Here is a 23643-nt window from a genome sequence, read left to right as displayed (position 1 = left end):
ATAGTTTGTCTGATATAGTGTGTGTGATAATAATAGTTTGTCTGATATAGTGTGTGTGATAATAATAATTTGTCTTATATAGTGTGTGTGATAATAATAGTGTGTCTGATATAGTGTGTGTGATAATAATAGTTTGTCTGATATAGTGTGTGTGATAATAATAATTTGTCTTATATAGTGTGTGTGATAATAATGGTTTGACTGATATAGTGTGTGTGATAATAATAGTTTGTCTGATATAGTGTGTGTGATTATAATAGTTTGTCTGATATAGTGTGTGTGATAATAATAGTTTGTCTGATATAGTGTGTGTGATAATAATAGTTTGTCTGATATAGTGTGTGTGATAATAATAATTTGTCTGGTATAGTGTGTGTGATTATAATAGTGTGTCTGATATAGTGTGTGTGATTATAATAGTGTGTCTGATATAGTGTGTGTGATAATAATAGTTTTTCTGATATAGTGTGTGTGATTATGATAGTTTGTCTGATATAGTGTGTGTGATTATAATAGTTTGTCTGATATAGTGTGTGTGATAATAATAGTTTGTCTGATATAGTGTGTGTGATAATAAAAGTTTGTCTGATATAGTGTGTGTGATAATAATAGTGTGTATGATATAGTGTGTGTGATAATAATAGTTTGTCTGATATAGTGTGTGTGATAATAATAGTTTGTCTGATATAGTGTGTGTGATAATAATAGTTTGTCTGATAAAGTGTGTGTGATTATAATAGTGTGTCTGATTGTGTGTGTGTGATAATAATAGTTTGTCTGATATAGTGTGTGTGATTATAATAGTTTGTCTGATATAGTGTGTGTGATAATAATAGTTTGTCTGATATAGTGTGTGTGATAATAATAGTTTGTCTGATATAGTGTGTGTGATAATAATAATTTGTCTGGTATAGTGTGTGTGATTATAATAGTGTGTCTGATATAGTGTGTGTGATTATAATAGTGTGTCTGATATAGTGTGTGTGATAATAATAATTTGTCTGATATAGTGTGTGTGATTATAATAGTGTGTCTGATATAGTGTGTGTGATAATAATAATTTGTCTTATATAGTGTGTGTGATAATAATAGTGTGTCTGATATAGTGTGTGTGATAATAATAGTGTGTCTGATATAGTGTGTGTGATAATAATAATTTGTCTTATATAGTGTGTGTGATAATAATAGTTTGTCTGATATAGTGTGTGTGATAATAATAGTGTGTCTGATATAGTGTGTGTGATAATAATAGTTTGTCTGATATAGTGTGTGTGATAATAATAGTTTGTCTGATATAGTGTGTGTGATAATAATAATTTGTCTTATATAGTGTGTGTGATAATAATAGTGTGTCTGATATAGTGTGTGTGATAATAATAGTTTGTCTGATATATTGTGTGTGATAATAATAATTTGTCTTATATAGTGTGTGTGATAATAATGGTTTGACTGATATAGTGTGTGTGATAATAATAGTTTGTCTGATATAGTGTGTGTGATAATAATAGTGTGTCTGATATAGTGTGTGTGATAATAATGGTTTGTCTGATATAGTGTGTGTGATAATAATAGTTTGTCTGATATAGTGTGTGTGATAATAATGGTTTGTCTGATATAGTGTGTGTGATTATAATAGTTTGGCTGATATAGTGTGTGTGATTATAATAGTTTGTCTGATATAGTGTGTGTGATAATAATAGTTTTTCTGATATAGTGTGTGTGATTATAATAGTTTGTCTGATATAGTGTGTGTGATAATAATAGTTTGTCTGATATAGTGTGTGTGATAATAATAGTTTGTCTGATATAGTGTGTGTGATAATAATAGTGTGTATGATATAGTGTGTGTGATAATAATAGTTTGTCTGATATAGTGTGTGTGATAATAATAGTTTGTCTGATAAAGTGTGTGTGATTATAATAGTTTGTCTGATATAGTGTGTGTGATAATAATGGTGTGTCTTATATAGTGTGTGTGATAATAATAGTGTGTCTGATATAGTGCGTGTGATAATAATAGATTGTCTGATATAGTGTGTGTGATAATAATGGTGTGTCTTATATAGTGTGTGTGATAATAATAGTGTGTCTGATATAGTGCGTGTGATAATAATAGATTGTCTGATAAAGTGTGTGTGATTATAATAGTTTGTCTGATATAGTGTGTGTGATAATAATGGTGTGTCTTATATAGTGTGTGTGATAATAATAGTTTGTCTGATATAGTGCGTGTGATAATAATAGATTGTCTGATATAGTGTGTGTGATAATAATGGTGTGTCTTATATAGTGTGTGTGATAATAATAGTGTGTCTGAAATAGTTTGTGTGATAATAATGGTGTGTCTGATATAGTGTGTGCGATAATAATAGTGTGTCTGATATAGTGTGTGTATGATATAGTGTGTGTGATAATAATGGTGTGTCTGATATAGTGTGTGTGGATAATAATAGTGTGTCTGATATAGTGTGTGTGATAATAATGGTGCGTCTGATATAGTGTGTGTGATAATAATAGTTTGTCTGATATAGTGTGTGTGATAATAATAGTTTGTCTTATATAGTGTGTGCGATAATAATAGTGTGTCTGATATAGTGTGTGTGATAATAATGGTGTGTCTGATATAGTGTGTGCGATAATAATAGTGTGTCTGATATAGTGTGTGTATGATATAGTGTGTGTGATAATAATGGTGTGTCTGATATAGTGTGTGCGATAATAATAGTGTGTCTGATATAGTGTGTGTATGATATAGTGTGTGTGATAATAATAGTGTGTCTGATATAGTGTGTGTATGATATAGTGTGTGTGATAATAATGGTGTGTCTGATATAGTGTGTGTGATAATAATAGTGTGTCTGATATAGTGTGTGTATGATATAGTGTGTGTGATAATAATAGTGTGTCTGATATAGTGTGTGTGATAATAATAGTGTGTCTGATATAGTGTGTGCGATAATTATAATTTCTCTGATATAGTGTGTGTGATAATAATGGTGTGTCTAATATAGTGTGTGCGATAATAATAATTTCTCTGATATAGTGTGTGTGATAATAATAGTTTGTCTGATATAGTGTGTGCGATAATAATAATTTCTCTGATATAGTGTGTGTGATAATAATAGTTTGTCTGATATAGTGTGTGTGATAATAATAGTGTGTCTGATATAGTGTGTGTGATAATAATAGTGTGTCTGATATAGTGTGTGCGATAATAATAATTTCTCTGATATAGTGTGTGTGATAATAATGGTGTGTCTGATATAGTGTGTGCGATAATAATAATTTCTCTGATATAGTGTGTGATAATAATAGTTTGTCTGATATAGTGTGTGTGATAATAATAGTGTGTCTGATATAGTGTGTGTGATAATAATAGTTTGTCTGATATAGTGTGTGTGATAATAATAGTTTGTCTGATATAGTGTGTGCGATAATAATAATTTCTCTGATATAGTGTGTGTGATAATAATGGTGTGTCTGATATAGTGTGTGCGATAATAATAATTTCTCTGATATAGTGTGTGTGATAATAATAGTTTGTCTGATATAGTGTGTGCGATAATAATAATTTCTCTGATATAGTGTGTGTGATAATAATAGTTTGTCTGATATAGTGTGTGCGATAATAATAATTTCTCTGATATAGTGTGTGTGATAATAATAGTTTGTCTGATATAGTGTGTGCGATAATAATAATTTCTCTGATATAGTGTGTGTGATAATAATGGTGTGTCTGATATAGTGTGTGCGATAATAATAATTTCTCTGATATAGTGTGTGTGATAATAATAGTTTGTCTGATATAGTGTGTGTGATAATAATAATTTCTCTGATATAGTGTGTGTGATAATAATAGTTTGTCTGATATAGTGTGTGTGATAATAATAGTTTGTCTGATATAGTGTGTGTGATAATAATAGTGTGTCTGATATAGTGTGTGCGATAATAATAATTTCTCTGATATAGTGTGTGTGATAATAATGGTGTGTCTGATATAGTGTGTGCGATAATAATAGTGTGTCTGATATAGTGTGTGTGATAATAATAGTGTGTCTGATATAGTGTGTGTGATAATAATAATTTGTCTTATATAGTGTGTGTGATAATAATAGTTTGTCTGATATAGTGTGTGTGATTATAATAGTTTGTCTGATATAGTGTGTGTGATAATAATAATTTGTCTTATATAGTGTGTGTGATAATAATAGTTTGTCTGATATAGTGTGTGTGATAATAATAGTTTGTCTGATATAGTGTGTGTGATAATAATAATTTGTCTTATATAGTGTGTGTGATAATAATAGTTTGTCTGATATAGTGTGTGTGATAATAATAGTTTGTCTGATATAGTGTGTGTGATAATAATAGTTTGTCTGATATAGTGTGTGTGATAATAATAGTTTGTCTGATATAGTGTGTGTGATTATAATAGTTTGTCTGATATAGTGTGTGTGATAATAATAATTTGTCTTATATAGTGTGTGTGATAATAATAGTTTGTCTGATATAGTGTGTGTGATAATAATAGTTTGTCTGATATAGTGTGTGTGATTATAATAGTTTGTCTGATATAGTGTGTGTGATAATAATAATTTGTCTGATATAGTGTGTGTGATAATAATAATTTGTCTGATATAGTGTGTGTGATTATAATAGTTTGTCTGATATAGTGTGTGTGATAATAATAATTTGTCTGATATAGTGTGTGTGATTATAATAGTTTGTCTGATATAGTGTGTGTGATAATAATAGTTTGTCTGATATAGTGTGTGTGATAATAATAATTTGTCTGATATAGTGTGTGTGATAATAATAGTTTGTCTGATATAGTTTGTGTGATAATAATAATTTGTCTTATATAGTGTGTGTGATAATAATAGTTTGTCTGATATAGTGTGTGTGATAATAATAGTTTGTCTGATATAGTGTGTGTGATTATAATAGTTTGTCTGATATAGTGTGTGTGATAATAATAATTTGTCTTATATAGTGTGTGTGATAATAATAGTTTGTCTGATATAGTGTGTGTGATAATAATAATTTGTCTTATATAGTGTGTGTGATAATAATAGTTTGTCTGATATAGTGTGTGTGATAATAATAGTTTGTCTGATATAGTGTGTGTGATAATAATAGTTTGTCTGATATAGTGTGTGTGATAATAATAGTTTGTCTGATATAGTGTGTGTGATAATAATAGTTTGTCTGATATAGTGTGTGTGATAATAATAGTTTGTCTGATATAGTGTGTGATAATAATAATTTGTCTTATATAGTGTGTGTGATAATAATAGTTTGTCTGATATAGTGTGTGTGATAATAATAATTTGTCTTATATAGTGTGTGTGATAATAATAATTTGTCTTATATAGTGTGTGTGATAATAATAGTTTGTCTGATATAGTGTGTGTGATAATAATAGTTTGTCTGATATAGTGTGTGTGATAATAATAGTTTGTCTGATATAGTGTGTGTGATAATAATAGTTTGTCTGATATAGTGTGTGTGATAATAATAGTTTGTCTTATATAGTGTGTGTGATTATAATAGTTTGTCTGATATAGTTTGTGTGATAATAATAGTTTGTCTGATATAGTGTGTGTGATAATAATGGTTTGTCTGATATAGTGTGTGTGATAATAATAGTTTGTCTGATATAGTGTGTGTGATAATAATAGTTTGTCTGATATAGTGTGTGTGATTATAATAGTGTGTCTGATATAGTGTGTGTGATAATAATAGTTTGTCTGATATAGTTTGTGTGATAATAATAGTTTGTCTGATATAGTGTGTGTGATTATAATAGTGTGTCTGATATAGTGTGTGTGATTATAATAGTTTGTCTGATATAGTGTGTGTGATAATAATAGTTTGTCTGATATAGTGTGTGTGATTATAATAGTGTGTCTGATATAGTGTGTGTGATTATAATAGTGTGTCTGATATAGTGTGTGTGATAATAATAGTTTGTCTGATATAGTGTGTGTGATTATAATAGTGTGTCTGATATAGTGTGTGTGATAATAATAGTTTGTCTGATATAGTTTGTGTGATAATAATAGTTTGTCTGATATAGTGTGTGTGATTATAATAGTGTGTCTGATATAGTGTGTGTGATAATAATAGTTTGTCTGATATAGTTTGTGTGATAATAATAGTTTGTCTGATATAGTGTGTGTGATAATAATGGTTTGTCTGATATAGTGTGTGTGATAATAATAGTTTGTCTGATATAGTGTGTGTGATAATAATAGTGTGTCTGATATAGTGTGTGCGATAATAATAGTTTGTCTGATATAGTGTGTGCGATAATAATAGTTTGTCTGATATAGTGTGTGTGATAATAATAATTTGTCTTATATAGTGTGTGTGATAATAATAGTTTGTCTGATATAGTGTGTGTGATAATAATAATTTGTCTTATATAGTGTGTGTGATAATAATAGTTTGTCTGATATAGTGTGTGTGATAATAATAGTTTGTCTGATATAGTGTGTGTGATAATAATAGTTTGTCTGATATAGTGTGTGATAATAATAATTTGTCTTATATAGTGTGTGTGATAATAATAGTTTGTCTGATATAGTGTGTGTGATAATAATAATTTGTCTTATATAGTGTGTGTGATTATAATAGTGTGTCTGATATAGTGTGTGTGATAATAATAGTGTGTCTGATATAGTGTGTGTGATAATAATAGTTTGTCTGATATAGTGTGTGTGATAATAATAGTTTGTCTTATATAGTGTGTGTGATTATAATAGTGTGTCTGATATAGTGTGTGTGATTATAATAGTGTGTCTGATATAGTGTGTGTGATAATAATAGTGTGTCTGATATAGTGTGTGTGATAATAATAGTGTGTCTGATATAGTGTGTGTGATTATAATAGTGTGTCTGATATAGTGTGTGTGATTATAATAGTGTGTCTGATATAGTGTGTGTGATAATAATAGTTTGTCTGATATAGTGTGTGTGATTATAATAGTGTGTCTGATATAGTGTGTGTGATAATAATAGTTTGTCTGATATAGTGTGTGTGATTATAATAGTGTGTCTGATATAGTGTGTGTGATAATAATAGTTTCTCTGACATAGTGCGTGTGATAATAGTTTGTCTGATATAGTGTGTGTGATTATAATAGTTTCTCTGATATAGTGTGTGTGATTATAATAGTTTGTCTTATATAGTGTGTGTGATAATAATAGTGTGTCTGATAATGTGTGTGATTATAATAGTTTGACTGATATAGTGTGTGTGATAATAATGGTTTGTCTGATATAGTGTGTGTGATAATAATATTTTGTCTGATATAGTGTGTGTGATAATAGTTTGTCTGATATAGTGTGTGTGATTATAATAGTTTGTCTGATATAGTGTGTGTGATAATAGTTTGTCTGATATAGTGTGTGTGATTATAATAGTTTGTCTGATATAGTGTGTGTGATAATAATAGTTTGTCTGATATAGTGTGTGTGATAATAATAGCTTGTCTGATATAGTGTGTGTGATAATAATAATTTGTCTTATATAGTGTGTGTGATTATAATAGTTTGTCTGATATAGTGTGTGTGATAATAATAGTTTGTCTGATATAGTGTGTGTGATTATAATAGTTTGTCTGATATAGTGTGCGTGATAATAATAATTTGTCTTATATAGTGTGTATGATAATAATATTGTGTCTGATATAGTGTGTAAGATAATAATAATTTGTCTCATATAGTGTGTGTGATTATAATAGTTTGTCTGATATAGTGTGTGTGATAATAATAATTTGTCTTGTATAGTGTGTGTGATTATAATAGTTTGTCTGATATAGTGTGTGTGATAATAATAGTTTGTCTGATATAGTGTGTGTGATAATAATAGTTTGTCTGATATAGTGTGTGTGATAATAATAGTTTGTCTGATATAGTGTGTGTGATAATAATAGTTTGTCTGATATAGTGTGTGTGATAATAATAATTTGTCTGATATAGTGTGTGTGATAATAATAGTTTGTCTGATATAGTGTGTGTGATAATAATAGTTTGTCTGATATAGTGTGTGTGATAATAATAGTTTGTCTGATATAGTGTGTGTGATTATAATAGTTTGTCTGATATAGTGTGTGTGATAATAATAATTTGTCTTATATAGTGTGTGTGATTATAATAGTTTGTCTGATATAGTGTGTGTGATAATAATAGTTTGTCTGATATAGTGTGTGTGATAATAATAGTGTGTCTGATATAGTGTGTGTGATTATAATAGTTTCTCTGATATAGTGTGTGTGATAATAATAGTGTGTCTGATATAGTGTGTGTGATAATAATAATTTGTCGTATATAGTGTGTGTGATAATAATAGTGTGTCTGATATAGTGTGTGTGATAATAATAGTTTGTCTGATATAGTGTGTGTGATAATAATAGTGTGTCTGATATAGTGTGTGTGATAATAATAATTTGTCGTATATAGTGTGTGTGATAATAATAGTTTGTCTGATATAGTGTGTGTGATAATAATAGTGTGTCTGATATAGTGTGTGTGATAATAATAGTTTGTCTGATATAGTGTGTGTGATAATAATAGTTTGTCTGATATAGTGTGTGTGATAATAATTGTTTGTCTGGTATAGTGTGTGTGATAATAATAGTTTGTCTGTTATATTGTGTGTGATTATACAGGGAGTGCAGAATTATTAGGCAAATGAGTATTTTGACCACATCATGCTCTTTATGCATGTTGTCTTACTCCAAGTTGTATAGGCTCGAAAGCCTACCTCCCAATTACGCATATCAGGTGATGTGCATCTCTGTAATGAGAAGGGTGTGGTCTAATGACATCAACACCCTATATCAGGTGTGCATAATTATTAGGCAACTTCCTTTCCTTTGGCAAAATGGGTCAGAAGAGGGACTTGACAGGCTCCGAAAAGTCAAAAATAGTGAGATATCTTGCAGAGGGATGCAGCACTCTTAAAATTGCCAAGCTTCTGAAGCGTGATCATCGAACAATCAAGCGTTTCATTCAAAATAGTCAACAGGGTCGCAAAAAGCGTGTGGAAAAACCAAGGCGCAAAATAACTGCCCATGAACTGAGAAAAGGCAAGCATGCAGCTGCCAAGATGCCACTTGCCACCAGTTTTGCCATATTTCAGAGCTGCAACATCACTGGAGTGCCAAAAAGCACAAGGTGTGCAATACTCAGAGACATGGCCAAGGTAAGAAAGGCTGAAAAACGACCACCACTGAACAAGACACACAAGCTGAAACGTCTAGACTGGGCCAAGAAATATCTCAAGACTGATTTTTCTAAGGTTTTATGGACTGATGAAATGAGAGTGAGTCTTGATGGGCCCGTGGCTGGATCGGTAAAGGGCAGAGAGCTCCAGTCCGACTCAGACGCCAGCAAGGTGGAGGTGGGGTACTGGTATGGGCTGGTATCATCAAAGATGAGCTTGTGGGGCCTTTTCGGGTTGAGGATGGAGTCAAGCTCAACTCCCAGTCCTACTGCCAGTTTCTGGAAGACACCTTCTTCAAGCAGTGGTACAGGTAGAAGTCGGCATCCTTCAAGAAAAACATGATTTTCATGCAGGACAATGCTCCATCATTGCTGGCAAGAAAGGGTCTAAAAGAAGAAAAACTAATGCGTGGCCTCCTTGTTCACCTGATCTGAACCCCATAGAGAACCTGTGGTCCCTCATCAAATGTCAGATTTACAAGGAGGGAAAACAGTACACCTCTCTGAACGTGTCTGGGAGGCTGTGGTTGCTGCTGCACGCATGTTGATCGTGAACAGATCAAAACACTGACAGAATCCATGGATGGCAGGCTTTTGAGTGTCCTTGCAAAGAAAGGTATTGGTCACTGATTTGTTTTTGTTTTGTTTTTGAATGTCAGAAATGTATATTTGTGATTGTTGAACTGTTATATTGGTTTCCCTGGTGAAAATAAATAATTATAATGGGTATATATTTGTTTTTTGTTAAGTTGCCTAATAATTATGCACAGTAAAAGTCACCTGCACACACAGATATCTTCCTAAAATAGCTAAAACTAAAAAAGCCCTGCTCCAACTTCCAAAAATATTCACCTTTGATATTAATGAGTGTTTTGGGTTAATTAAGAGCATGGTTGTTGTTCAATAATAAAATTAATCCTCAAAAATACACCTTGCCTAATATTTCCGCACTCCCTGTAATAGTGTGTCTGATATAGTGTGTGTGATAATAATAGTTTGTCTGATATAGTGTGTGCGATAATAATAGTGTGTCTGATATAGTGTGTGTGATAATAATAGTTTGTCTGATATAGTGTGTGCGATAATAATAGTTTGTCTGATATAGTGTGTGCGATAATAATAGTGTGTCTGATATAGTGTGTGTGATAATAATAGTTTGTCTAATATAGTGTGTGCGATAATAATAGTTTGTCTGATATAGTGTGTGTGATTATAATAGTGTGTCTGATATAGTGTGTGTGATAATAATAGTTTGTCTGATATAGTGTGTGTGATTATAATAGTTTGTCTGATATAGTGTGTGTGATAATAATAGTTTGTCTGATATAGTGTGTGTGGATATAATAGTTTGTCTTATATAGTGTGTGTGATAATAATAGTGTGTCTGATAGTGTGTGTGATTATAATAGTTTGTCTGATATAGTGTGTGTGATAATAATAGTTTGTCTGATATAGAGTGTGTGATTATAATAGTTTGACTGATATAGTGTGTGTGATAATAATAGTGTGTCTGATAGTGTGTGTGATTATAATAGTTTGTCTGATATAGTGTGTGTGATAATAATAGTTTGTCTGATATAGTGTGTGTGATAATAATAGTTTGCCTGATATAGTGTGTGTGATAATAATAGTGTGTCTGATAGTGTGTGTGATTATAATAGTTTGTCTGATATAGTGTGTGTGATAATAATAGTTTGTCTGATATAGTGTGTGTGATTATTATAGTTTGTCTTATATAGTGTGTGTGATAATAATAGTGTGTCTGATAGTGTGTGTGATTATAATAGTGTGTCTAATATAGTTTGTGTGATAATAATAGTGTGTCTGATATAGTGTGTGTGATAATAATAGTTTCTCTGACATAGTGTGTGTGATAATAATAGTTTCTCTGATATAGTGTGTGTGATTATAATAGTTTGTCTTATATAGTGTGTGTGATAATAATAGTGTGTCTGATAGTGTGTGTGATTATATTAGTTTGTCTGATATAGTGTGTGTGATAATAATGGTTTGTCTGATATAGTGTGTGTGAAAAAAATAGTTTGTCTGATATAGTGTGTGTGATAATAATAGTTTGTCTGATATAGTGTGTGTGATAATAATAGTTTGTCTGATATAGTGTGTGTGATAATAAAAGTTTGTCTGATATAGTGTGTGTGATAATAATAGTTTGTCTGATATAGTGTGTGTGATTATAATAGTTTGTCTGATATAGTGTGTGTGATAATAATAGTTTGTCTGATATAGTGTGTGTGATTATAATAGTTTGTCTGATATAGTGTGTGTGATTATAATAGTTTGTCTGATATAGTGTGTGTGATAATAATAGTTTGTCTGATATAGTGTGTGTGATAATAATAGTTTGTCTGATATAGTGTGTGTGATTATAATATTTTGTCTGATATAGTGTGTGTGATAATAATAGTTTGTCTGATATAGTGTGTGTGATAATAATAGTTTGTCTGATATAGTGTGTGTGATAATAATAGTTTTTCTGATATAGTGTGTGTGATTATAATAGTCTGTCTGATATAGTGTGTGTGATAATAATAGTTTGTCTGATATAGTGTGTGTGATAATAATAGTTTGACTGATATAGTGTGTGTGATAATAATAGTTTCTCTGATATAGTGTGTGTGATAATAATAGTTTGTCTGATATAGTGTGTGTGATAATAATAGTTTGTCTGATATAGTGTGTGTGATAATAATAGTTTTTCTGATATAGTGTGTGTGATAATAAAAGTTTGTCTGATATGGTGTGTGTGATTATAATAGTTTGTCTGATATAGTGTGTGTGATAATAATAGTTTGTCTGATATAGTGTGTGTGATAATAATAGTTTGTCTGATATGGTGTGTGTGATAATAATAGTTTGTCTGATATAGTGTGTGTGATAATAATAGTTTGTCTGATATAGTGTGTGTGATTATAATAGTGTGTCTGATATAGTGTGTGTGATAATAATAGTTTGTCTGATATAGTGTGTGTGATTATAATAGTGTGTCTGATATAGTGTGTGTGATAATAATAGTTTGTCTGATATAGTGTGTGTGATAATAATAGTGTGTCTGATATAGTGTGTGTGATTATAATAGTGTGTCTGATATAGTGTGTGCGATAATAATAGTTTGTCTGATATAGTGTGTGTGATTATAATAGTGTGTCTGATATAGTGTGTGAGATAATAATAGTGTGTCTGATATAGTGTGTGTGATAATAATAGTTTGTCTGATATAGTGTGTGTGATAATAATAGTGTGTCTGATATAGTGTGTGTGATTATAATAGTGTGTCTGATATAGTGTGTGTGATTATAATAGTGTGTCTGATATAGTGTGTGCGAGAATAATAGTTTGTCTGATATAGTGTGTGTGATTATAATAGTTTGTCTGCTATAGTGTGTGTGATTATAATAGTTTGTCTGATATAGTGTGTGTGATTATAATAGTTTGTCTGATATAGTGTGTGTGATAATAATAGTTTGTCTGATATAGTGTGTGTGATTGTAATAGTTTGTCTGATATAGTGTGTGTGATAATATTAGTTTGTCTGATATAGTGTGTGTGATAATAATAGTGTGTCTGATATAGTGTGTGTGATTATAATAGTTTGTCTGATATAGTGTGTGTGATAATAATAGTTTGTCTGATATAGTGCGTGTGATAATAATAGTGTGTCTGATATAGTGTGTGTGATTATAATAGTTTGTCTGATATAGTGTGTGTGATAATAATAGTTTCTCTGATATAGTGTGTGTGATAATAATAGTTTGTCTGATATAGTGTGTGTGATTATAATAGTGTGTCTGATATAGTGTGTGTGATAATAATAGTGTGCCTGATATAGTGTGTGTGATAATAGTTTCTCTGACATAGTGTGTGTGATAATAATAGTTTGGCTGATATAGTGTGTGTGATTATAATAGTTTGTCTTATTTAGTGTGTGTGATAATAATAGTGTGTCTGATAGTGTGTGTGATTATAATAGTTTGTCTGATATAGTGTGTGTGATAATAATAGTGTGTCTGATAGTGTGTGTGATTATAATAGTTTGTCTGATATAGTGTGTGTGATAATAATAGTTTGTCTGATATAGTGTGTGTGGATATAATAGTTTGTCTTATATAGTGTGTGTGATAATAATAGTGTGTCTGATAGTGTGTGTGATTATAATAGTTTGTCTGATATAGTGTGTGTGATAATAATAGTTTGTCTGATATAGTGTGTGTGATTATAATAGTTTGTCTGATATAGTGTGTGTGATAATAATAGTGTGTCTGATAGTGTGTGTGATTATAATAGTTTGTCTGATATAGTGTGTGTGATAATAATAGTTTGTCTGATATAGTGTGTGTGATAATAATAGTTTGTCTGATATAGTGTGTGTGATAATAATAGTGTGTCTGATAGTGTGTGTGATTATAATAGTTTGTCTGATATAGTGTGTGTGATAATAATAGTTTGTCTGATATAGTGTGTGTGATTATAATAGTTTGTCTTATATAGTGTGTGTGATAATAATAGTGTGTCTGATAGTGTGTGTGATTATAATAGTGTGTCTGATAAAGTGTGTGTGATAATAATAGTGTGTCTGATATAGTGTGTGTGATAATAATAGTTTCTCTGACATAGTGTGTGTGATAATAATAGTTTCTCTGATATAGTGTGTGTGATTATAATAGTTTGTCTTATATAGTGTGTGTGATAATAATAGTGTGTCTGATAGTGTGTGTGATTATATTAGTTTGTCTGATATAGTGTGTGTGATAATAATGGTTTGTCTGATATAGTGTGTGTGAAAAAAATAGTTTGTCTGATATAGTGTGTGTGATAATAATAGTTTGTCTGATATAGTGTGTGTGATAATAATAGTTTGTCTGATATAGTGTGTGTGATAATAAAAGTTTGTCTGATATAGTGTGTGTGATAATAATAGTTTGTCTGATATAGTGTGTGTGATTATAATAGTTTGTCTGATATAGTGTGTGTGATAATAATAGTTTGTCTGATATAGTGTGTGTGATTATAATAGTTTGTCTGATATAGTGTGTGTGATTATAATAGTTTGTCTGATATAGTGTGTGTGATAATAATAGTTTGTCTGATATAGTGTGTGTGATAATAATAGTTTGTCTGATATAGTGTGTGTGATTATAATATTTTGTCTGATATAGTGTGTGTGATAATAATAGTTTGTCTGATATAGTGTGTGTGATAATAATAGTTTTTCTGATATAGTGTGTGTGATAATAATAGTTTTTCTGATATAGTGTGTGTGATTATAATAGTCTGTCTGATATAGTGTGTGTGATAATAATAGTTTGTCTGATATAGTGTGTGTGATAATAATAGTTTGACTGATATAGTGTGTGTGATAATAATAGTTTCTCTGATATAGTGTGTGTGATAATAATAGTTTGTCTGATATAGTGTGTGTGATAATAATAGTTTGTCTGATATAGTGTGTGTGATAATAATAGTTTGTCTGATATAGTGTGTGTGATAATAATAGTTTGTCTGATATAGTGTGTGTGATAATAATAGTTTTTCTGATATAGTGTGTGTGATAATAAAAGTTTGTCTGATATGGTGTGTGTGATTATAATAGTTTGTCTGATATAGTGTGTGTGATAATAATAGTTTGTCTGATATAGTGTGTGTGATAATAATAGTTTGTCTGATATGGTGTGTGTGATAATAATAGTTTGTCTGATATAGTGTGTGTGATAATAATAGTTTGTCTGATATAATGTGTGTGATTATAATAGTGTGTCTGATATAGTGTGTGTGATAATAATAGTTTGTCTGATATAGTGTGTGTGATTATAATAGTGTGTCTGATATAGTGTGTGTGATAATAATAGTTTGTCTGATATAGTGTGTGTGATAATAATAGTGTGTCTGATATAGTGTGTGTGATTATAATAGTGTGTCTGATATAGTGTGTGCGATAATAATAGTTTGTCTGATATAGTGTGTGTGATTATAATAGTGTGTCTGATATAGTGTGTGAGATAATAATAGTGTGTCTGATATAGTGTGTGTGATAATAATAGTGTGTCTGATATAGTGTGTGTGATAATAATAGTGTGTCTGATATAGTGTGTGTGATAATAATAGTGTGTCTGATATAGTGTGTGTGATTATAATAGTGTGTCTGATATAGTGTGTGTGATTATAATAGTGTGTCTGATATAGTGTGTGCGATAATAATAGTTTGTCTGATATTGTGTGTGTGATTATAATAGTTTGTCTGCTATAGTGTGTGTGATTATAATAGTTTGTCTGATATAGTGTGTGTGATTATAATAGTTTGTCTGATATAGTGTGTGTGATAATAATAGTTTGTCTGATATAGTGTGTGTGATTGTAATAGTTTGTCTGATATAGTGTGTGTGATAATATTAGTTTGTCTGATATAGTGTGTGTGATAATAATAGTGTGTCTGATATAGTGTGTGTGATTATAATAGTTTGTCTGATATAGTGTGTGTGATAATAATAGTTTGTCTGATATAGTGTGTGTGATAATAATAGTGTGTCTGATATAGTGTGTGTGATTATAATAGTTTGTCTGATATAGTGTGTGTGATAATAATAGTTTCTCTGATATAGTGTGTGTGATTATAATAGTGTGTCTGATATAGTGTGTGTGATAATAATAATTTGTCTTATATAGTGTGTGTGATAATAATAGTTTGTCTGATATAGTGTGTGTGATAATAATAGTGCGTCTGATATAGTGTGTGTGATAATAATAGTTTGTCTGGTATAGTGTGTGTGATTATAATAGTGTGTCTGATATAGTGTGTGTGATAATAATAGTGTGTCTGATATAGTGTGTGTGATAATAATGGTGTGTCTGATATAGTGTGTGCGATAATAATAGTTTGTCTGATATAGTGTGTGTGATAATAATAGTGTGTCTGATATAGTGTGTGCGATAATAATAATTTCTCTGATATAGTGTGTGTGATAATAATAGTTTGTCTGATATAGTGTGTGTGATAATAATAGTTTGTCTTATATAGTGTGTGCGATAATAATAGTGTGTCTGATATAGTGTGTGTGATAATAATAGTTTGTCTGATATAGTGTGTGTGATAATAATAGTTTGTCTGATATAGTGTGTGTGATAATAATAGTTTCACTGATATAGTGTGTGTGATAATAATAGTGTGTCTGATATAGTGTGTGTGATAATAATAATTTGTCTGATATAGTGTGTGTGATAATAATAGTTTGTCTGATATAGTGTGTGTGATAATAATAGTTTGTCTGATATAGTGTGTGTGATAATAATAGTTTGTCTGGTATAGTGTGTGTGATTATAATAGTGTGTCTGATATAGTGTGTGTGATAATAATAGTGTGTCTGATATAGTGTGTGTGATAATAATGGTGTGTCTGATATAGTGTGTGCGATAATAATAGTTTGTCTGATATAGTGTGTGTGATAATAATAGTGTGTCTGATATAGTGTGTGCGATAATAATAATTTCTCTGATATAGTGTGTGTGATAATAATAGTTTGTCTGATATAGTGTGTGTGATAATAATAGTTTGTCTTATATAGTGTGTGCGATAATAATAGTGTGTCTGATATAGTGTGTGTGATAATAATGGTGTGTCTGATATAGTGTGTGCGATAATAATAGTGTGTCTGATATAGTGTGTGTGATAATAATAGTTTGTCTGATATAGTGTGTCTGATAATAATAGTTTGTCTGATATAGTGTGTGTGATAATAATAGTTTCACTGATATAGTGTGTGTGATAATAATAGTGTGTCTGATATAGTGTGTGTGATAATAATAATTTGTCTGATATAGTGTGTGTGATAATAATAGTTTGTCTGATATAGTGTGTGTGATAATAATAGTTTGTCTGATATAGTGTGTGTGATAATAATAGTTTGTCTGGTATAGTGTGTGTGATTATAATAGTGTGTCTGATATAGTGTGTGTGATAATAATAGTGTGTCTGATATAGTGTGTGTGATAATAATGGTGTGTCTGATATAGTGTGTGCGATAATAAAAGTTTGTCTGATATAGTGTGTGTGATAATAATAGTGTGTCTGATATAGTGTGTGCGATAATAATAATTTCTCTGATATAGTGTGTGTGATAATAATAGTTTGTCTGATATAGTGTGTGTGATAATAATAGTTTGTCTTATATAGTGTGTGCGATAATAATAGTGTGTCTGATATAGTGTGTGTGATAATAATGGTGTGTCTGATATAGTGTGTGCGATAATAATGGTGTGTCTGATATAGTGTGTGTGATAATAATGGTGTGTCTGATATAGTGTGTGCGATAATAATAGTTTGTCTGATATAGTGTGTGTGATAATAATAGTTTGTCTGATATAGTGTGTGTGATAATAATAGTTTGTCTGGTATAGTGTGTGTGATTATAATAGTGTGTCTGATATAGTGTGTGTGATAATAATAGTGTGTCTGATATAGTGTGTGTGATAATAATGGTGTGTCTGATATAGTGTGTGCGATAATAATAGTTTGTCTGATATAGTGTGTGTGATAATAATAGTGTGTCTGATATAGTGTGTGCGATAATAATAATTTCTCTGATATAGTGTGTGTGATAATAATAGTTTGTCTGATATAGTGTGTGTGATAATAATAGTTTGTCTTATATAGTGTGTGCGATAATAATAGTGTGTCTGATATAGTGTGTGTGATAATAATGGTGTGTCTGATATAGTGTGTGCGATAATAATGGTGTGTCTGATATAGTGTGTGTGATAATAATGGTGTGTCTGATATAGTGTGTGCGATAATAATAGTGTGTCTGATATAGTGTGTGTGATAATAATGGTGTGTCTGATATAGTGTGTGCGATAATAATAGTGTGTCTGATATAGTGTGTGTGATAATAATGGTGTGTCTTATATAGTGTGTGCGATAATAATAGTTTGTCTGATATAGTGTGTGTGATAATAATAGTGTGTCTGATATAGTGTGTGCGATAATAATAATTTCTCTGATATAGTGTGTGCGATAATAATAGTGTGTCTGATATAGTGTGTGTGATAATAATAGTTTGTCTGATATAGTGTGTGTGATAATAATAGTTTGTCTGATATAGTGTGTGTGATAATAATAGTTTCTCTGATATAGTGTGTGTGATAATAATAATTTGTCTGATATAGTGTGTGTGATAATAATAGTTTGTCTGATATAGTGTGTGTGATAATAATAGTTTGTCTGATATAGTGTGTGTGATAATAATAGTTTCTCTGATATAGTGTGTGTGATAATAATAGTGTGTCTGATATAGTGTGTGTGATAATAATAATTTGTCTTATATAGTGTGTGTGATAATAATAGTTTGTCTGATATAGTGTGTGTGATAATAATAGTGTGTCTGATATAGTGTGTGTGATAATAATAGTTTGTCTGGTATAGTGTGTGTGATTATAATAGTGTGTCTGATATAGTGTGTGTGATTATAATAGTTTGTCTGATATAGTGTGTGTGATAATAATAGTTTGTCTGATATAGTGTGTGTGATTATAATAGTGTGTCTGATATAGTGTGTGTGATTATAATAGTGTGTCTGATATAGTGTGTGTGATTATAATAGTGTGTCTGATATAGTGTGTGTGATTATAATAGTGTGTCTGATATAGTGTGTGTGATAATAATAGTTTGTCTGATAAAGTGTGTGTGTGAATAATAGTTTGTCTGATATAGTGTGTGTGATAATAATAGTTTGTCTGATATAGTGTGTGTGATTATAATAGTGTGTCTGATATAGTATGTGTGATTATAATAGTGTGTCTGATATAGTGTGTGTGATTATAATAGTTTGTCTGATATAGTGTGTGTGATAATAATAGTTTGTCTGATATAGTGTGTGTGATTATAATAGTGTGTCTGATATAGTGTGTGTGATTATAATAGTGTGTCTGATATAGTGTGTGTGATAATAATAATTTGTCTGATATAGTGTGTGTGATAATAATAGTTTCTCTGACATAGTGTGTGTGATAATAATAGTTTGTCTGATATAGTGTGTGTGATAATAATAATTTGTCTGATATAGTGTGTGTGATAATAATAGTTTGTCTGATATAGTGTGTGTGATAATAATAGTGTGTCTGATATAGTGTGTGTGATTATAATAGTGTGTCTGATATAGTGTGTGTGATAATAATAGTGTGTCTGATATAGTGTGTGTGATTATAATAGTGTGTCTGATATAGTGTGTGTGATAATAATAGTTTGTCTGATATAGTGTGTGTGATAATAATAGTGTGTCTGATATAGTGTGTGTGATTATAATAGTGTGTCTGATATAGTGTGTGTGATAATAATAGTGTGTCTGATATAGTGTGTGTGATTATAATAGTGTGTCTGATATAGTGTGTGTGATAATAATAGTGTGTCTGATATAGTGTGTGTGATTATAATAGTGTGTCTGATATAGTGTGTGTGATTCTGATACAAGGGTTTCTCTCGTAACAAACCTTCTGCTCTGAGCATCAACTGATCCAAGAGATTCTCGTCGCTTTAACCCACTTCAACACTCGCTCCATTCATGACCTCCGTCCTCACATCCATCCTAGTTCAAGTCCCTGTTCATCCCTTCCTCAACACCCCCACTCCAGGCTGGGTCACGGGGTGAGGAAGAGGGGGAGGATGAGGAGTGGAGGAGGGGGATCATCTATTGCCCTACTTTCCACTGCGACTGCTTGAACACATCAGACCATGTGGGCCACTGGCCTGCAGCATCGTGACGTATACACACATGAACGTACGAGTGTGACATCAACACACATGAAGGTACGAGTGTGAAATCAACACACATGAAGGTACGAGTGTGACATCAGCACACATGAACGTACGAGTGTGACATCAACACACATGAACGTACGAGTGTGACATCAACACACATGAACGTACGAGTGTGACATCAACACACATGAACGTACGAGTGTGACATCAACACACATGAAGGTACGAGTGTGACATCAACACACATGTACGTACGAGTGTGACATCAACACACATGAACGTACGAGTGTGACATCAACACACATGAACGTACGAGTGTGACATCAACACACATGAACGTACGAGTGTGACATCAACACACATGAACATACGAGTGTGACATCAACACACATGAAGGTACGAGTGTGACATCAACACACATGAACGTACGAGTGTGACATCAACACAGATGAACGTACGAGTGTGACATCAACACACATGAACGTACGAGTGTGACATCAACACAGATGAACGTACGAGTGTGACATCAACACAGATGAACGTACGAGTGTGACATCAACACACATGAAGGTACGAGTGTGACATCAACACACATGAACCTACGAGTGTGACATCAACACACATGAACGTACAAGTGTGACATCAACACACATGAACGTACGAGTGTGACATCAACACACATGAACCTACGAGTGTGACATCAACACACATGAAGGTACGAGTGTGTCATCAACGCACATGAACGTACGAGTGTGACATCAACGCACATGAACGTACGAGTGTGACATCAACGCACATGAACGTACGAGTGTGACATCAACGCACATGAACGTACGAGTGTGTCATCAACACACATGAACGTACGAGTGTGACATCAACACACATGAACGTACGAGTGTGACATCAACACACATGAACGTACGAGTGTGACATCAACACACATGAAGGTACGAGTGTGACATCAACACACATGAAGGTACGAGTGTGACATCAACACACATGAACGTACGAGTGTGACATCAACACACATGAACGTACGAGTGTGACATCAACACACATGAACGTACGAGTGTGACATCAACACACATGAACGTACGAGTGTGTCATCAACACACATGAACGTACGAGTGTGACATCAACACACATGAACGTACGAGTGTGACATCAACACACATGAACGTACGAGTGTGTCATCAACACACATGAACGTACGAGTGTGACTTATACAAACATGAACGTACGAGTGTGACATCAACACACATGAACGTACGAGTGTGACATCAACACACATGAACGTACGAGTGTGACATCAACACACATGAACGTACGAGTGTGACATCAACACACATGAACGTACGAGTGTGACTTATACACACATGAACGTACGAGTGTGACATCAACACACATGAACGTACGAGTGTGACATCAACACACATGAACGTACGAGTGTGACTTATACACACATGAACGTACGAGTGTGTCATCAACACACATGAACGTACGAGTGTGACATCAACACACATGAAGGTACGAGTGTGACATCAACACACATGAAGGTACGAGTGTGACATCAACACACATGAACGTACGAGTGTGACTTATACACACATGAAGGTAAGAGTGTGTCATCAACACACATGAACGTACGAGTGTGACATCAACACACATGAACGTACGAGTGTGACATCAACACACATGAACGTACGAGTGTGACATCAACACACATGAAGGTACGAGTGTGACATCAGCACACATGAACGTACGAGTGTGACATCAACACACATGAACGTACGAGTGTGACATCAACACACATGAACGTACGAGTGTGACATCAACACACATGAACGTACGAGTGTGACATCAACACACATGAAGGTACGAGTGTGACATCAACACACATGAAGGTACGAGTGTGACATCAACACACATGAACGTACGAGTGTGACATCAACACACATGAACGTACGAGTGTGACATCAACACACATGAACGTACGAGTGTGACATCAACACACATGAACGTACGAGTGTGACATCAACACACATGAAGGTACGAGTGTGACATCAACACACATGAAGGTACGAGTGTGACATCAACACACATGAAGGTACGAGTGTGACATCAACACACATGAACGTACGAGTGTGACATCAACAAACATGAAGGTACGAGTGTGACATCAACACACATGAACGTACGAGTGTGACATCAACACACATGAACGTACGAGTGTGACATCAACACACATGAACGTACGAGTGTGACATCAACACACATGAACGTACGAGTGTGACATCAACACACATGAACGTACGAGTGTGACATCAACACACATGAACGTACGAGTGTGTCATCAACACACATGAACGTACGAGTGTGACATCAACACACATGAACGTACGAGTGTGACATCATCACACATGAACGTACGAGTGTGTCATCAACACACATGAACGTACGAGTGTGACATCAACACACATGAACGTACGAGTGTGACATCAACACACATGAACGTACGTGTGACATCAACACACATGAACGTACGAGTGTGACTTATACACACATGAACGTACGAGTGTGACATCAAGACACATGAACGTACGAGTGTGACATCAACACACATGAACGTACGAGTGTGACATCAACACACATGAACGTACGAGTGTGACTTAGACACACATGAACGTACGAGTGTGACTTAGACACACATGAAGGTACGAGTGTGTCATCAACACACATGAACGTACGAGTGTGTCATCAACACACATGAACGTACGAGTGTGACATCAACACACATGAACATACGAGTGTGACATCAACACAGATGAACGTACGAGTGTGACATCAACACAGATGAACGTACGAGTGTGACATCAACACACATGAACCTACGAGTGTGACATCAACACACATGAACGTACAAGTGTGACATCAACACACATGAACGTACGAGTGTGACATCAACACACATGAACCTACGAGTGTGACATCAACACACATGAAGGTACGAGTGTGTCATCAACGCACATGAACGTACGAGTGTGACATCAACGCACATGAACGTACGAGTGTGACATCAACGCACATGAACGTACGAGTGTGACATCAACGCACATGAACGTACGAGTGTGTCATCAACACACATGAACGTACGAGTGTGACATCAACACACATGAACGTACGAGTGTGACATCAACACACATGAACGTACGAGTGTGACATCAACACACATGAAGGTACGAGTGTGACATCAACACACATGAAGGTACGAGTGTGACATCAACACACATGAACGTACGAGTGTGACATCAACACACATGAACGTACGAGTGTGACATCAACACACATGAACGTACGAGTGTGACATCAACACACATGAACGTACGAGTGTGTCATCAACACACATGAACGTACGAGTGTGACATCAACACACATGAACGTACGAGTGTGACATCAACACACATGAACGTACGAGTGTGTCATCAACACACATGAACGTACGAGTGTGACTTATACAAACATGAACGTACGAGTGTGACATCAACACACATGAACGTACGAGTGTGACATCAACACACATGAACGTACGAGTGTGACATCAACACACATGAACGTACGAGTGTGACATCAACACACATGAACGTACGAGT

General features: G+C 32.7%; 1 protein-coding gene and 1 long non-coding RNA gene across 2 annotated transcripts in view; one reads left to right on the top strand and one right to left on the bottom strand.

Moving 5' to 3' along the window:
• Positions 1 to 23643, bottom strand: part of LOC148058338 (nucleolar protein 4-like) — a 104459-nt gene that overhangs the window by 27946 nt on the left and 52870 nt on the right. The gene's annotated exons all lie outside the window — the stretch shown is intronic.
• Positions 8792 to 9583, top strand: LOC148058339 (uncharacterized). Its single transcript, XR_015709953.1, has 3 exons — positions 8792 to 9263; positions 9375 to 9409; positions 9508 to 9583. It is a non-coding gene; the product is annotated as an uncharacterized LOC148058339 (long non-coding RNA).

The sequence above is a fragment of the Callionymus lyra genome, unplaced genomic scaffold, assembly GCF_982586985.1.
Source record: "Callionymus lyra unplaced genomic scaffold, fCalLyr1.hap1.1 HAP1_SCAFFOLD_89, whole genome shotgun sequence".
NCBI classification, from domain to species: Eukaryota; Metazoa; Chordata; class Actinopteri; order Syngnathiformes; family Callionymidae; genus Callionymus; species Callionymus lyra.
This window is presented reverse-complemented; position numbering and strand designations above follow the sequence as displayed.